We start from the raw sequence: 18048 nt of genomic DNA, 5'->3' as shown, positions 1-18048 counted from the left end.
TTCCAGAAATTAGTACAAAATATTGACTAAAACTAAAATGAAACACGTGCTAGCTCTAAGAAAAAAAAAATACGAAACATTTCACTTGTTGTGGTAGTGAAAAAACAAAAGGTTACCAACGAAATAAAAAAACGACAACTGCGTTTCTGCTTTTCAGTATACGGACGACAAAATTTACTGTTTTCTAAAGGCAGTGTGACTTTGCACTCGTATCCAAGTGAGTTTTAAAACTTGCTTGCACATTTATTTCCGGTTTGCACGTAAACCCTACTAACAGTGCATTACACTTGAGTTAGATTAGAGTTTGAATCCTGCATAACAACAATTGCATGAAAATCGAATTGCGATGAAATTCGCGCCGCGTCTGCTGCAACAGTTTGTTCCGTTGTCCTTTGAAAGCATAAATTCAATCTAAAAACAAAACTCATCGCCTTACATCATCGCCTGCATCGTTGGATACATCGTGCACTACATGCATTGCACGCATTTAAACTTAATCGATCAGAGGGTGCGGTGCAAAAAAACTCAAACTATCGAGAGCAAGCAGATTCAGGTTGGATTCAAATCTGGAAAAGTGTTACTCAGTTCAACTTTGCACGAGTTCATGCCATCACTGGGGGTGAATCACTCTACAGAGAATACGCAGAAGTAGGCGTTGATTTGCTTTCCAGTGAAAAAACGATTGTTTTCGCAGTGAAATATATTCTACATTCTAGAGATTTCCTGAGGAGAAAAGACAAGCCTGTTGATGACATAGTCATCTTGGTAAGAGGAAAGCTTGGCAACATTCGAAAAGAATGCAGGAGGCTCTAAAGTATACCCAGTCTTGGTGTATGAAGGAGGATCTCAGCATTAATCCGACAAAAGCTGTAATTATACCTTTCACTAGAGAAAGGAAATTCAATCTAGAAACTCTCAAGTTTGAAGGAGTAGAAATGCAATTCATTGATCAGGTTAAATATCCAGGAGTTATCCTTGATGCTTAGCTGAACTGGAATGCACATCTTGACCATGCAATCAACAAGGGGGGCAGTGCATTATGGTTGTGCTCCAAGACCGGTGTTGGAAGAAAGTGGGGCTTGAGACCAAAAATGGTTATGTGGATATTCACATCGATTATACGACCAAAACTGACCTACGCTTCGGTAGTATGGTAACCGAAAACCAAAGAAGCCATCGCTAGAACAAAGCTAGATAAAGTTCTACGACTTGCGTGCATTGCTATAACATGAGCAGTGAGTAGCACCCAATTTAAAGCTCTTGATGTAATTCTTCATCTGCTGCCGTTGTACGAATACGTGCAACTAGAAGCAGAGAAGAGTGCTTTTTACTGAACTTTTTTAAAGAGGGTTAGTAATGAGTATGATATGGAGACTGGATGGCACCTGAGGATAAATATAATATTCTCTACAAGGTATGTGACACGTACAAACTGGGAAGTCGGAGTTTCTGATGTCCGTCCCGGCTCAACGGTTTTTTTCACGGCTGGCTCGAAAATAGGTACAAAAACTGGTGCAGGAATCTTCGGCCTTGGAATTAATATTTAAGTGGCAATGGGTCACTGGCCAACAGTGTTTCAAGCAGAGATTTTTGCAATCTTTGAATGTGCGAATGTTTGTCTGACTAGAAAATACAAACATGCAAATATTTGTATTTTCTCTGACAGTCCAGCAGCGTTGAAAGTACTTGGTGCTTATAAATGTACATCCAAGATAATCTGGGAATGTATTCTCACATTGAGACAGCTGTGTCGAACAAACTCAGTAAATTTGTATTGGGTTCCAGGACATTGTGGCATTGGTGGGAATGAAAGAGCAGACCAACTTGCAAAACAAGGATCTACAGTATTTAACAAGGATCTACAGTTTATCGGCCTAGAAGTTTTTTGTGGTATATAAAACTGTGCAGTGAAAATGGAGCTTAAACGCTGGGAGGAACAAAGGTTTGATGTCAAAAAGTTTTCCCAAATGAAAACATATATAACATCATACGTAAATCATTACAAAAAGGTCAACAAAAAAGATCTTTGTACAAACGTCGGCTTAACAACGGGGCACGAGTAGATATCATTAAAAGAACATTAGCTAAGTTTAAGATGGTATCTGTCACTATTGTAATATGAAAAGCGAGACATCGAAACATCTGCTGTGCAGTTGTGATGCATTGTTTAAACGCAGATCAAACTTTCTTGGAAGAGGCTGTTTACAGCCCAAAGAGATTTGGTCTTTGAATCCTGGGAAAGTGGTTGGCTTCATAAACCAGGTTTTGTCTGACTGGGAGCGTATAGCTGCAGGTACCTGATCACTCAACAATAGTGGTCATTGTATTTTGCAAGAGGAATTCTAATTCCCCCCCCCCCACAAAAAAAAACCTTTCGACCAGGCGGGAGCTACCGAACTATAGAAATATTGATCATAGCTATTTGTTGGGTGTTCCTAACCTCAATGAATTTTCCATAGTTTTAATTAATAATGGTTTTTACCGAGTAACTGCCATGACAAGAAGATTTAGCCTGCTTATACTCTACTATTTTTTGTTAAATTTTACGTGAAACCTGAAGCAATCGGAAACAATAAAATGAAACAAAACTCTTTGCACTTTCTAATAGGCGATTGATTAGTTGTCTTTCTAACACAAGTATTACTAATGTTCAAGGTTACTTTAAGTTGACAGTTTCAATCACAGCAAGACTATCAGTTAGTACAATGAATCATTAGAGTTTAGAGAATCACAGTATTTTTTTAAAAATAGATCTCTACAGCAGTTCTGTAAATACCGACTGATAAATACGTTCGATATACTTTTATCACTAAATTTTGACTTACCTGAACGCAAGTTTCATTTCCACAAATGAAAGACAGTTTGGATATCGCCATTTCACTAATGATCTACTTCGAGTATTCATATGCACTTAATCAGACACAGAAAAGAAATTGACAGATTTGTAGAGAACATAACCCAAGTAACAATATTGGTTTTATCAAAGGTTTATAGCGCGGTTTCGACTGTATTATGCGCTTTAAAACTTTGATAAAACCAATATTGTTACTAGGGAATTGTAAAAGTGCGGCATTTATATTTCCCAAATTTATATTGTGATTTTTATTCACCATCAGGAGCGTTCAAAGTCGAGGTTGTCTATCAGAAATTTAAATTTGATAGATTACCTGCTGTGGAGCAGCTGTGCTACAGCAGGCAATCTATCAAATTATGTACAACTAATTTACATTTCATGGTTCCGTTTCTTCTATGCCGATATAAGTACCTGCGTGAAAGGCAAAAACTTCTTTTTTATGAGCAGTCAAGTGCAAAAAGTTTTCAAAGAGATTCTAATTTTTCCATTCATTTTGCTCCTATCTTTAGGACTTCTAATTGATGATAAAAGCTTTAACTTCTTCCCTGCATTCTCTTTAATTATTTTGTGTATTTGTTGCTTTTTTTCAAGAAGTAGGTTATTGAATTTATATTTATGGCGAAATATAAAAAAGAACACCGACTTGCAGTAAGTTTGCTGTTTTTTTTTTAACAACAACGGAATTTGAAATAAGAAAAGACTAATGAGTCGTGATAAAATATATGCACGTGGAATGATGAGTACCAGAGTAATTTTCATCCTCTGACTGCGTACTTTGAGAAGTAAAATCAAACTTAAAGGCTCTGGAAAGTTAAGACCCCGTGGTACGACGCTAGCCGAGCATGGCAGTTGTCGTATGTTCAGAGAAGTTCGATGTACCACAAATGCAAAATAGCCTCGATTTTCCCTGCTTGGCTCTCTACCGACCCATCTGCGAGGATGTTATCACAACTGCAGTCATTATCCACCGTCGTCGGTCGTTTCGAACTAAATTTCCCACACTGGCGTGCGAAAAGCAGCCACTTATGATAATATTACCTCCGTGAGTGCCGCCTGTTCCTCACAATTAGGTATGTACTAACAAATAGCAATCCTGAGGTGATTTTTTTCGCCTTTCCTGTGAGCAGTCAATTAAATGCCCCTCTAGGTTGAATCTCGCACTTGGGCATTGACTAATGAGGGACTTTTTTAAATTGATACTTATTAAGTAGTTTCAGTTTCCACAATTTAAGTGAATTTGTTGATTGCACTGTTATGTTATTGGCCACAAATTCTTCAAATTTTTTTACGCATGGTGGATACCACGTTGCTAGTTCACTAATTAGCTACGCTGATTGCCAATGAGCGTATCAACGATTCCGCTACTTTTTGGGCTGATTCGCCAGCTTGCAATAGAGCAAAAATTTATTTACATAAACTGTGAAGTGCTGGCGTAATTAATTGTTTGCACTCATGTAAATGCTTTACTACAAAAAGAGCTTTTAGAACGCATGTCACATTCAAGCACCGTTCAGTTGTCCCGATGCTGTCTGAAATTAATCTCTTTACAAGTCAAAAGCATGTCTGGTTTACTACCGTCAATAGGTTGCAAGTCATACGAGTATTTTTTACAGAACAAGCTCGAGATAATCCTGTTTGAAGTATTGCGACGCTTTACATACTTTTAATGTATTTTTGTGTAGTTGCGTTCATTATACAGTTTCAGGAATGCAACAATATGAGGTTAGCGATTAGTAGCAATGAATATTTGGTTAGCGGTGCCAGCCACTGCGTACCACTATCAATACAAGAGGGTGACGAGTACTGATTTCCGATCCAAAATCGTTACTAGAGAGAATACTAGTCACACCGAAAAGAGGCAATGATCCTTCGAGTAACTATATATTACCGGCAAAGCACCATCCACTCCAAGCCGGTAGCGTGTGCAAACAAATGTCCTTGACATTTCCAATTTATTTTATTCAAGCCCACCACCCGCAACCCCCTCGGGTTTCATTGCTCGCTAGTCGCCCAAAATGGTGCATACAACAAGCCTACAACAAACGTCTGTCGGAACCGGTGCTGCTGAAGCGAAGGTCCTGCTCGTTACTGATATGCTACTGACAACCAAACCATATGGGTTGTCTCGGCACGCACACAATAGAGGCGGTACACTACCTAGTCTGGCACATAATTTTAACCCCATGAACGTATCCATCCTTTTGAAGAAGAGGGGGGTCATAAATACAATCGTATATGGGTACACAAAAAAGGGGAAACATGAAGAGAGCGCGAGCAACAAAAAAAGGCACCAACTTTTGCATGCCGTGTTTCATCAGCTACGACCCCAGACGACGGTGAGCGTTTTGGCTGGTTGAAAAGCCAATTTAAAAGAGGGGCGCACAAATAGCGTTCCGAATAGGGGAGGAAGTTTTGCATGCAAATAGTTCGGTCGCGACGGAAGGCGATCTCTCCGCCGTGCGAACAATAGCCGCTCAATCACCTGTCCGGAATGGTTTGAAGTCGACAGCAGCAGCAACCCTCGCCAGTCGCGTCTAAACACGCTGCTAGTACGAGCCGAATAGTAGTGCTAGTGCTAGTGAGTGGTGGCCCGGAAATGAGCTGTAGCTCATTCAACTTACAGTCCTACGACCTCCGCTAGTAGTAGATATGGTATGGATTATAATTTATAACATGCTCCAATCGACAGAACGCACACACATTCACGACCCATACCCGCGAGGGGTGCGTTCGGGAAACGATCAACGAACTCGTCATCCAATGAATAATGCCCGCGAGGCCACTCCTGGAGCTCTAATGAGGAGACAATGAACCGGTTGTCCTTGAGCGCGAGCCGAACGTCAATAGCACAAGCAGTATTACATCGCCATTATAGTAGTATGTATAATAATACACAGTCACCGAGAACACCCATGACTGGACGATTAATGACCGTTTGCTGTTTGTTGGCTGTTGCCACTCGAAAGAGAAGTGAAGGTGCGATTCTGCGTGTGCAAGAATGCGAACGTCGTCGTCGTCGTCGTCGCCGTTGTGCGATTAACGTTCAGGGGTTCAAGGTTAAGGTTGCCAAAGTTGACATTATGCAACCGGGTTCGGTGCGTGACAGACAACTCGTGCCAGTTTTTTTTTGTTTTCCAGAATCTTTGATAAAATCATGTAAAATTTATTTGAAATTTATCTAACAAAAAGTCAATAAATTTTTGCAAAAGGCTACCTGAAACGAAGTCTATTTTTAAGGCATTTTTCGCGGTTTGGGATCTGGGTCTGGTAGAGTTCAAGGGCATCATACATCGGAGCAGAATACTTATATGGATTGCACTGTAGAAAAAATAGTGATCTAAGACAAAAGATCGCGGAATCCGTTGGTAATCTTCAACATGATACCAAGCTGTCGATCAACTTTAGAGCTGATTTGGATGTAGTGCAGTTTAAAAGAGAGAGTAGTATCTCCCAGATTTAAAATATGCGTCACCCTAGATAAAAGCTGATCAGCAGCAGTTGTAGTTAAATAAAATTGTTTTCTTTAGCCGATGGAAAAGATGACACAGAATTTCGACAATTTTCTGGAACACCATTTGCTGAAAATATCCACTGGTCATTGAAGCTCAACGAAGTCTGCGTTCTTGCGTTATTAATGTAAAAACTATGGCAATCATTCGGAAGAAATAGAGCAATATTACGGACAAATAAAATGAAATGTAGCGGTCCAAGATTACTACCTTGCGTTACTCCGGAAACATTTGAGAACTGTGTAGAGAATTGAATCTCTTCACACAGAGTGTTCGATTCATCAAATGACCGGCGTGCGACCAGACTAAACCAAGTGTTATTAACGCCAGCGGATGTGAAATTTAATAACCTATTTTTCATGAAAAAAAAAAACGAAGTCATTTGAACTGTTCATTATGGTATTATTAAAAAAAATCTCTCTAGCAGCTTGCAGCAAACATATGAGATGATTAAAATTTGAATGCCGATTAGTCTAAATAAAGGTTTCGGCGCTTGGTTCGGCTTGACAGCACGCCGACTAAATAGGATCCAAATCGTTGCGCAATAACAGATTATACTAATTTTTCGAGTTCATTATTTCCTTATTACCTTAGAGCAGCAACCTCTCCTTATCCGCATCTCAACTACTTTGGCGTTATCCAATAGTACCCTCTATATTGTTTTGTTGGTTCACATAATCTAGACATATGGAAATGCTGCTCTGTCTGTCTGATCCTAATAGACTTGGAAACTACAGAACCGATCAGCGTGAAATATTGTATAACCCCTATACTGCCGTGAGATGACATTGTGACGTAGATCCAAGTGATCAGTTTTTCAGTACGGCCCAAAAACGAAAGAATTCTTCGTCACTTTTGTATGGAAATGTGTGCCAACGTCACTTTGTTTTTTTGATTTTATGTAACGTACGAATAAGTAACAACGAAAAGGAAGATACCAAAAGATAGGTCTTCGAATAGTGAACAAATTGGCATGAAAACTCATATTCGAGAAAGTGGCACTTACGTCACTTTGTCATCTCACGGCAGTATAGAGGCCGAGAAAGATGACTAAGGTAGTTCGAGACCCCTCCTTATTCTGGAACATGACTGAATTGGACACAACAAACAATATCGCACGCTAGCCTGGAGTGCTAATAGCGGTCTCGATCAACTAGAGTAGTTGAGAAAATTCGTTATCGATATTGTTTTGGCACATTTTGCATGTTGTAGGGTAAGTACAATGATACACCGTGCCCCAGTGCTGAGTCGAGAAAATTTCCAGCTCGAAAAGATCCTCGTCCTGATCTGGAATCGGACCCGACATCACAACCGTGTGTGGGAGAGCTAGCCACCGACATCGCTAACCACAGAACCACGGGGACATCACCAAATTGGACATGTTGAGGTTTTTGAGAGCAAGAAAAAACTTCATGGTGGTTCGACCCCCCTTTTTCTTCTGCATGTGAAGGCTCTGGAAGGAAGGGAGGTCTCCCAGACAAGTTAAACAGATACTTCAATCAGTGTTTCCGGAAAACAGCTCAAAATGATCAAGATGATGCACAGGAACAAAAAATCAACAAACAAGAATAACGCTCAGAGGCCAGGAATTGTTTTCAAATTATATTTCAAAATCCAAGATGGCGACTTCCGGTTTCTGAAAAACAGTGGAAAGTGACCAAATACCATCCAATATGAATATTCCCGCAATCAGAATGACCCCAAGGGACCAGAAATTGATTACACATGCCATTTTGAGATTCAAGATGACGACTTTAGGTTTCTGGAAAACCTCCTTAAGTGACCAAATATCATCTGTATCCTGTATCTCCGGAACCAGAATGAAGCTAAAAATCGACCAGCACAGAAGCTAAATTTTACCTTCGGTATCCCTTTCAGTCGCCATTTTTTGTCCTTTTTGGTATGTTTTAGTTAAGTGAAATAATCAGTGTCAAATTATTATTTTATTGCTTTTCGAGAATTTACCCCTTTTTCCACAGAAGTGATTTCTGGTTACGCCACTGCATCATTCAAGTAACATAATGGAAGAAAATCATTATTTTACGTTCGTAAAAGGCAAATTTGTAAAAAAAATGGTGATTCGACTATCCGGAGTGAAATTTTTTTCGACACTCCGTATAACCGAGTCCGACCTATAACACCCAACATGGGTATTTCCGGAATCAGATTGATGCTGACATGCCAGAAAAACAGCAGAAATTGGCCGACTACCACCCAATATTGGTATTAGAGATGGTCTGGTTCAGGGTTTTCAAACCCGTAACCCGAACCCGACCCGTACCCGACGGGTTCGTGTCGGGTTCGGGTTTGAAAATTTTCGAAAGTTAAGGGTTCGGTGAAAAAAAATAATTTCGGGTTCGGGTCGGGTTCGGGTTTGAAAAATTTCGGGTTCAGGTGTGGTTTAGGTATGAAAACCCGAAACCCGACTATAAAATCTATGAAATCTCGGGTTCGGGTTTCATAGAAACAAAATTTTCGGGTACGGATTTGAACGAAAAAAAAAGTTTCGGGTTCGGGTCGGGCTCGGGTTCCGATCGAAAAAAAAATTCGGGTTCGGGTCGGGTATGGGTTTGAAAAACATCAAACCCGACCATCTCTTAAGAGTATATCCAAAATCGAGGTCATGTACATAAACCAAAAGCGAGAATGTTGTGATTCCGATGAATCCAATCGATTCAAGCGATTTGTCGTTTGACTTTGACCGTATTCAATATCAGATTCATCGTGCGTTTGCAGACTAAAAAGAAATCGCAAGGTATCAATCAATTTGGAATGTTTAAAATTATTTAAATCGAAGTTTGCCGGGTCAACCTGTTTGTTATATCGTAGTTTGTAAAAATAATTGAAAAAATCTGCAATAAAGTTATCTGCACAAAACACACACCCTTAATCGGTATGGTGAAATGAAATCGAAATTTGGTTCAAACTTTCGTTCTGGTTCTTGATTGATGGCCAAACCATTAGGCTTGAACCATGATTTAGACAAGAAAAAAAATCTTATTTTGTCCACTTCTTTGGCCTTCCTGACGGATTATTGTTGAAGTTTGCGGTAAATATAAACAGTTTGTCGTGAACTTTTGTAAAAAATTTCTAGCAGCTCAGTTAGAACTGTACAATTCGTTTGCGCAACGCATTCTGTTTCGACGCCATTTTGAACAGAACAGTGCTTAGAGAAATAAAACAGAAAATGCTGGCGCAAAGAGAAGGGACAGAACTAACATAAAGATACTCTTATTTCAAGTGATGAATGGCATGAACTCGTGCAAAGTTGAACTGAGTAACACTTTTCCAGATTTAAATCCAACTTGAATCTGCTTCCTTGAGTTTTTTTGCACCGCACACTCTGATTGATTGAGTTTAAATGCGTGCAATGCATGCAGTGCACGATGTATTCAACGAAGCAGGCGATGATGTGACGCGATGAGTTTTGTTTTTAGATCGAATTTTTGCTTTCGAATGACAATGCAACAAACTGTTGCAGCAGACGCGGCGCGAACTTCATCACAATTCGATTTTCATGCAATTGTTGTTATGCAGGATTCAAACTCAAATCTAACTCAAGTGTAATGCACCGTTAGTAGGGTTTACGTGGAAACCGAAAATAAATGTGCAAGCAAGTTTTAAAACGCACTTGGATACGAGTGCAAAGTCACACTGCCTACTCTGCTTATTTCTCGCTGAGCCTGTTTGTTGTGGAGTAAGAGAGCCTCAACATAATTCTGAAATTTTAGATGTCACCCGTTAGTACTCCGTTAGTAGTACCGTTAGTACGTATTTTTATAAAAAATCAAACAACAAAACCGTTCTTCAAATTTTAGGCTCTACATTTTTGCGGTAAGATCTCCTAAATCCATACGCGCTGAAAAATTTATTTTAGCATGCAAACATTTTGAGAAAAACCAATATAAATTCACCAAAGTACGTATTTTCTATAGAAACCTGATTTTCCCAGTCTCCCACGGTAGGATTCAACTTAGCTCTTCAATTTTTAAGCCCTACATTTTCAGAGTGACGTCTCTTGAATCCAATCTTATATTTGCATGCCAAAATAAATATTTCATCGCATATTGATTCAAGAGACCTTACTTCAAAAACGTAGAGCTTAAAATTTGAAGAACGATTTTCTCATATGAATTTGATGAAAATACGTAGTTTTGTGATTTTGTACTTAAATATGTTGTCATCCACCTGACATGATTTGATACATGATACATGCCACCTGACATGATTTGATACAGCAATTGATACGTATGAAAATTCCCAGTGTTTGCTCAATTTGTTTGAAAAATTAGAAAAAACAGACATATTTGCGTCTCACGAAAACGGAGAGGGGTCCAGAGGGTTGGCATCTTTACCAAAACTTAAAGCAACTATTCCCCTTGAACAAAATTCCAAGTTTTCCCAAATCGGCCGTTCCAGTGCTTAGAACGAGCATTTTCAAAAAACAAGTTCCGTCCCAGGTCTTTACGGGTTAAGAGGGTGCAGTTTTCATTAGCTTCAAATACTAGGTGACAAGTTGGCCTAAGAACGAAACATGTAGGTTTACATTGAAGCCACATTCTAAAAGTTTTTGAGTTTAATATCATAGAAAAATTCAGAACTCACCATGGGTGCGTATTTTGCAGAACGTTCGATTTTACACTGTTTTCATCGCACCTGAGGACGATGAGGATAGTAACGCAATACTCTGATGTTCACAGAGCAATTCATTTCACTCATCTTGCGTATGACCGCTTATACGCCAGAGAAACTATTAACCTCGCTCTCTCAACGGTAGATGGTGAGATGCACATTGAATTGTATTCTCTTTAAGATCAAGATGAGCAAAATGAAACCTGCAGACTCCTCGAGATGAAAAGAGAAAAGAAAACTATTGCACTCTAAGGGCTGCTTGGTCTGTTCTCACAGAGTGGAAAAGAGTGGTGGTCAGGCTTTTCATTTCTCCTTAGAGAATCACTAGCGTGTAGGAGAATAATTTTCATTGCGAAAACAACTACTCTCACACTGATGGGCAAAGCCACGCACTTGTTTGAATAGAGCAGCGAATTGTGTGTATCTGAATAGATTGCAAAAAAAAAACGCCACAGTGGAATCTGAAGTATTTCTCCAGAGAGATAATAAAGTGGCGTGATCTTTCTCGCACGAAAGGACATTACACTCAATAACTACACATCTTACTTTGAATCGTTGAACTGAAAAAAAAAAAACAGCTGCCCGTCACGCATGTTTGCTTCTCGAATGCTATCAATCAGTCATCACCACGGTGTATTTCTGTACATTTCATATGAGTGATTCACCACTCTGCGAGCGGCAGAAACACAGCACAAAGAAAAATAAAGAAGTTTGGTGCAAAATTTGCTATACGCAGCGATCATGCTGGGCAAGAAGTGAGCGATGAATATTCACTCTGCTCTTTCCATAGAGCGAAGCAAAGCCTTGGTGCTACATTCCGATTCGGAACTCGACCTGCTGTCTTTTATACACAGATTTCGCAGCCAACTGTTTTAGAAATGTAATCTGCTGTTTCAAGCTCAAGTTGGGTTGGAATCCTTTTTTAAATTTTTCTCTGATTCTTGAAATTGTTTTTCGCTATTCTGAGCTAATGAGGATGATTATATTTTGTTAACCTTTAGAAGAAGTTTTACGGTTAATGAGAGCTTCGGAGTTAATTCAAAATATAATAATAATTTTAGATCCAAGCAACTATTAGCTTATTTTTCGGCTCTGTTCGGTTTTGAAAGTTTTTGTTCTTAGAACATATGGATTTGCAAGAACTTATTTTTCTATTTCTATAACCCGATACAAAGAGATCACGTTATAGATCAAGTAGATGTAGTAATTGACCTGAGAGCTCAAATATATTTTGTTGGAACAGATTCGTACCAACATATTCCTAACCCAGTTGTTCCCATATAGCAAACGAGAATGTGGCGACAACACGTATCAGAAAACCATTTCCTATGCAAGCAAATGAACGCGATGCTCAGATCTATAGAAATGACATCAATAGTACTAATTTTACTTAGAGAAAGAGAAACTGATGGCTTAAAGTGAGTACAGTTTCAGCAGTTTTCTTTCTATATTTATCATTTACGAATGAAACCAAATGTTGACAGAAAATTTAGGTTGGCCGGCAGAACAACTTTTTACAATAACATTTACATTGACCCACTAGGGTAACGGGGGTATTTTGGCCCACATGCATATTTTGGCCCATCCGGTAACATTTTACGCATTTTTTCTGATAAATTCAACGAATATTAGAAACCTATGCATGCAACATTGAATAACACACCTAATAATCATACTACACTATAATTTTCGGCAAAAAACTGGCTCTAGGTAGTGTTATTTTGGAATTAGTTCATACATATTCAAAGTCATGGCTGAGTCAACCCAAAGTCAAGAGGAAGTGGTAATATATAAGTCAACGTCCGGAAGCTATTGTAACAAATATGTATGCTTTTAAAACATTTCGTTGTTGTAGTAGCATCAATAAAATATCAAAGAAACAGTTTGTATACTCTAACATGTTGGAAAAAGTTGAAAAAGTGGTTGAATGCATGGCCGAAATATGTTTGCCTCTTTCTGAAGCCAACATATTTTGGCCATGCCAAGTTTTACCATCTCTTCGATTACCGTTCGACCGTTGCACGTGAACAAATAAGCAGCTTGTGACAATTTACAGATAATTACTACGCAATTTATCACATTTAACGATATGAAATTGGATGAGAATGCCTGTTAAACCGCTATAAGCCAAATCATTTCATTTTTAGATGCCTAAAGTTTACAAAAATTCACAGCAGAAGGATTTTCTCCTCAAACCCACTATTTTTGCTCTAAAAATACCGATGATGATCTTAAATATAATTAGTCCGAACTATTACCATACACGTCTGTAGATATAAAGGTGGGCCAAATTAAAAATTTGGTGGACCTAAATATGTTTTTAGTACTTCGTAGAAATTTTGATATTTCTAGGATATTTTTCAATATATTGCATTGTTAAACGGTGTATATTAAAATAGACACTTTTCTTTTAACAATTGTATAATAGAGTAGGTATTTATGTTGTAAAGTTGTGTTTGTTTTTAATGAACTGTGAAAACACTTCCCAAAGCTGGCCAAAATACCCCCGTTACCCTAGTGTGCAAGTTAATTTTCAGACGGACTTCGAAAAAATCGCTATGAATCTTTATAAACATTTTTTGAGTGTTGATTGAAGCTTTTTAGAGGTGTAACTGAAGACCGTCTGAAGGCGGCAGTGGGCACTAGAGGGTTAACTATCCATAACTTTTCTCAATTCAATTAATCCGATTTACAAAAGGAAAACATAACAAAAAATAATAGACGAGATTTGAACAATCACTAGGTATAGTAGAATTACAATTCATAGGCATACTAGCTGCCTTGGACTGCTGAGAATTGATATTCTAAATGACTAGAAAATTAAGTCCAGCAATTTTTTTCAAATAAACAAAGAAATAGTTGAAATTATATTCGAGATCTGAACCCAATGTTGTTTAATCTCTGCATACCTCTGCATCCAAAAACACATTTTTTTTTAATGTGCGTGAAACATTCGCGTTTAGCGCCAGCACTGAAATAAGTGCCGCTAAAGCATATACGTGTAAACAGGAGTGTTATGGTGTGTACCAGATTACTAGCAAGTGTTAATTGATTTACTTGTGTGAAAAATATCGATGTTAAATCAACACTTGGAACCTCATACTCTTTTGCTTGTATTTTATAAGACAGTTAAAGTCACAACCCTAATCATGAGCAATGAAATTTCAGCTGTAAATCTTCTCAACAGACTTTTGTTTGCTGTGTCAATTCCCACAACGATTAGCACTACGTGCGTGAGATGTCAATGCCATTACCGTGTACAAATTGTCGAAGGTCATTATAAGTCTAGAGCTGCTTTTAGGCCTGTCCCAATAGGGGCTTTGAATTTATTGGAACAACTGTATTATTTCGCTTCAGACATTTTTATCAGAAAAAACCTACTTAACCTTTCACGTATCATCTGTGGAACACGTATTGTTTGAACACGTGTCACAATAAAGGTGCTCTCGGGCAAGTAGAAAGCCAAAAAACTACGCTGAAGGCACGTGCATTTGTTTGTTGCGGAAAAATGGACTATAAATATGGTTACTTCCGTGTCCTGAGCGAATGACAACTTAAAAACATATAGTTTTCTCAATTAGTATTTCGAAGATTTGTAAACCTGTCACCTATCTTCAATTACTCAGTGACAATTAGAAGAATAAAACAAGATAATTTGTTGCATTGCAAATTAGCGTGAACTCATTACCAGTACTGGCCTTCTGGCTTGTTTCTTGCTATTTTTCTCATACTGGAACAGCGAACCTGTTTGTCTCCTTATTTTCCACTGGGATTATCCAATCTCAGCAGGACAGGCGACTCCACCGGTCCGGATGCAATTAATCCTAGGACGTTTTTCCTGACAGCTCCGTTATTTATCAGCTTTGGACCGGGATGGAAGAGAAGACCTCCTTCGGCGATTTATTTCAAACCGGCACAGTCGTTTTTCCCAGTCCACTCTGCGCGACGCGAATGCACTGTCAAGGCCAATGGTGCCCCCATTGTTGTTGTGCTGTTTAGTCGTTCACCGTTCAAAGGTGACAGACGAGATTATTTCCGACAACTGCTGGGTGGCAAACAATACCCGAATCAGCTGAGTCATTTTCCGATCAGGCAGCAGCAGCAGCAGTGGCAGCCGTTTTCGCTGACTAACGGTACGGAAAAGTGGAGCGGCCGTGGTGGAAAATAGGAAATACCGGTTCGGTCGAAGTTAAGAGATAAATTAAATAGCATGAACGATTAATATCCCTTCTCTCTCTTTTTATATATTTTTCTCTCTTTCTTGTGGAGTTTGGCCCTCCAGTGGTTGGGGCAAAAAACGAGTTTGCATTCCGATAGCGGAAGAAATACCCAAGAAGAAGAGCGAAAGCAATAAATTTAATAATGCCTTCATAATTGCTTATATATGCGATCAACTATTTCCGGATTGTTTGTTGTGGAAAAGTAGTGGAAGAAGGGACGAAAGGTGGTGGATTGATTACACAAATCCGGTTTAAGCTCGATAAAAAGAGTCGTAGACTTACGTCTTTCCCTGTGGGCCTCCATTCTGCTGGTTTGTAATTTCGCCATGACAACAGTGCGGTAACCTGCAGTAGGCCTCGATTTTGTAGCATCTCTCGATTATCAGCCACCGTCGTGATTCACATTTCCAAGCGGAAAGCGCTTCCGTGCACCGGAACGGCAGAGCAAACCGACCAGTTTGTCACTTCTCAGAAGCGCACGGGCATGTCATTGTCGTGGTTAGGCAATCGGCAACTTTGATGGTAAGAGAGGAGTTTTGATTCAGTAAGATGACTTTAAGGCGTATTGAACAACAGAGAGTTAATGATTAAAACCGAATCGTGAAGTAGGTAAATTTTGTTGTATCAGTAGGCTCGATGATTTGTCGCATTTTCACTCCTTTTCAGCGCAATAACTCTGAAAAGAAGTCTTGGTTTTTCGTGGTTCTTGAAACTTGATCTTACCTGATCGAGTGACTGATTCTTACGTATAATCGTAAAATTGGCAGTCTTTTAAAAAGTTTTGGCACAATTGATTACACACAAATATAGAAGACCAAAATGATGATCAATGACTAAAAAGTGCATGTGAGAAGTGCAAAAGATTCGTTTATTCAGGCGTGTCATTTTTTTGGTTGTATTGATTTTCTGGTAGTCATGATTGTTGTGTGTTTTTTTTTGTTACACAACATTAACGGTTGTTTCGCTCTAATGAGCTCAAGCGTGCAGATTGATGGCGCACGTTATCGTTAACCTACTATCGCTTGTACAAATCGATCATTCGCATGTGTCGTTTATAATAGAAGCGTTCCCGAACAAGGTTTATGGCTACTACGATGACGGAAACCTGCCCGTACTGTACCGCGTCAAACCACTCGGCTGATGTGTTGTATTTGTAAACAATCCACTATCAGTGTTGCCGTGTTGCCAACCATATGCGGAGGAACCAGGAGCATGAGGTGTTATCAGTCAGTTACTCCCTGCTCTGGTTGTGCGCACACACTTCCAGAAGGTAAACAACAAGGCGTCTTAAGACTATGGCGTACAAAGTTGCAAGCATTTATAGATATATACATGTACGAGATGTGCTGGTCATTAAGCATGCAGTTGCAAGTGCTTGAAGCTCTAATTTTAACTCTCGCAAGGGCGTGCGCTGTTGTTTGCTATTTATCAAGATTTAAAGCGCTACGTAAATGCTCGCCTTTGCTTCGAGTAGCAATTGCGAGCAAAATTTATGCAAACTAATGGCGAATTGAGGACCAAGAAATGTCACTCCAAGCAGGGTTGGCAAATTGCAAAGTCGTTCGATGCATGCGTTGCATCATAAATGAGTTCAATATATCCTAATTTTGAAATTGAACATTTACATTTTTGACGACGACCGGCTGGAAATATGCAGACTACTTTGTGGCTTACGGCACTTTTTCGATCATCTGTTGTATCGAATTTCAAAACAGTTTGACAAGAAAAAAGACGTAGGTCACCGTACCAAGTTGAGAATCGATCAAAGTCGGCCCTGTAAGCTGCAATGAAAGGACACTACAAATGTGACGACCCGAGATTATCGCCTGACTCTTCATAACATGACTACCCCTCACCGCCACTGCTGATCGATTGGATCGGTCTGTCTAGTCGAGCTGAGTCACTACCACCAACAGGAAGAAGTCAGTGGATGCCACTCTCATCATTCAGTCACCATTGACAAAGCAGAACGTAGGGTAGGGAGGAATTTAATAGCAACCGACCGGTCTGGCAGTGACGTACCCATCGTTTATCATCATTCGTCTGTGTCAGGGCAGAAGGGAGCTGATGGTTGTGTTGTGTTTTGTTGATTGAATCAAATCCTTTACTGGTGGGAATTATTTTGGGCCTGCACCTGCTTCATGTTTTGAGATGATCGCTTTAAGCTTCCTAGTTAGTTTTCTTTCAAATTATATTTCAATTTCTTCGTCTTAACAAAGTAACGAACGATTAGATCATCTTAGGCCAACATCCAATGATCACGTACAAATTAATGTCCCGAAAAGAAAACACCACTCCTTTCGCGAGGCGGCAGTTGTGCGCCATATGTGCAAAAGTGCAACCAATCGATTTTCATCCAAATAGTATTTCAACTCGATTCTTGCCTCATACCGTTGAGTGCGGGCAGCTAAAACGAAAAAAAACTTGAGCCTGGTTGGCAAAGTCAATAAAGATAGCTTTCTTAGCTGATTTTCACTCTGCACCATGGCTGCCTGTCGGTCGGTTGTATACAAACCACAAACAACTACCACATGCTTAAGAGCACAGCCAGCTCAGCCGGTATTGCTGTCGAACGATGCAGCGTTCGCCCCGGTGCATACACATGCCGAGTTGATCGTGGTTGGTGCGGACGAGGGGTTCTCAAAAGGCGGCTAAGAACGAAGAAGTGAAAGACATCACGAAATAACAAATGTTTGACCTCGTTTCACTCTGAACGGGCCGCTGGCCGCGCCGTTGCTTTCTTCGCCACGTTCGGTGTCGGTCATTTTCCGTCGGTGGAAAGACGAAGTCGGAGTTGGGCGGACTAGTGGCGTGGGTGTTGGGTTGAAGCGAA

At 39.6% G+C, this 18048-nt stretch overlaps 1 protein-coding gene across 2 annotated transcripts in view; it reads left to right on the top strand.

Annotated features, from left to right (window-relative positions):
- Positions 1–18048, top strand: part of LOC129723969 (mucin-12) — a 148379-nt gene that overhangs the window by 59476 nt on the left and 70855 nt on the right. The gene's annotated exons all lie outside the window — the stretch shown is intronic.

The sequence above is a fragment of the Wyeomyia smithii genome, chromosome 2 (genome assembly GCF_029784165.1).
Source record: "Wyeomyia smithii strain HCP4-BCI-WySm-NY-G18 chromosome 2, ASM2978416v1, whole genome shotgun sequence".
Taxonomy (NCBI): Eukaryota; Metazoa; Arthropoda; class Insecta; order Diptera; family Culicidae; genus Wyeomyia; species Wyeomyia smithii.
The sequence above is the reverse complement of the archived record's forward strand: the minus strand, read 5'-3'. Positions and strand labels throughout refer to the sequence as shown.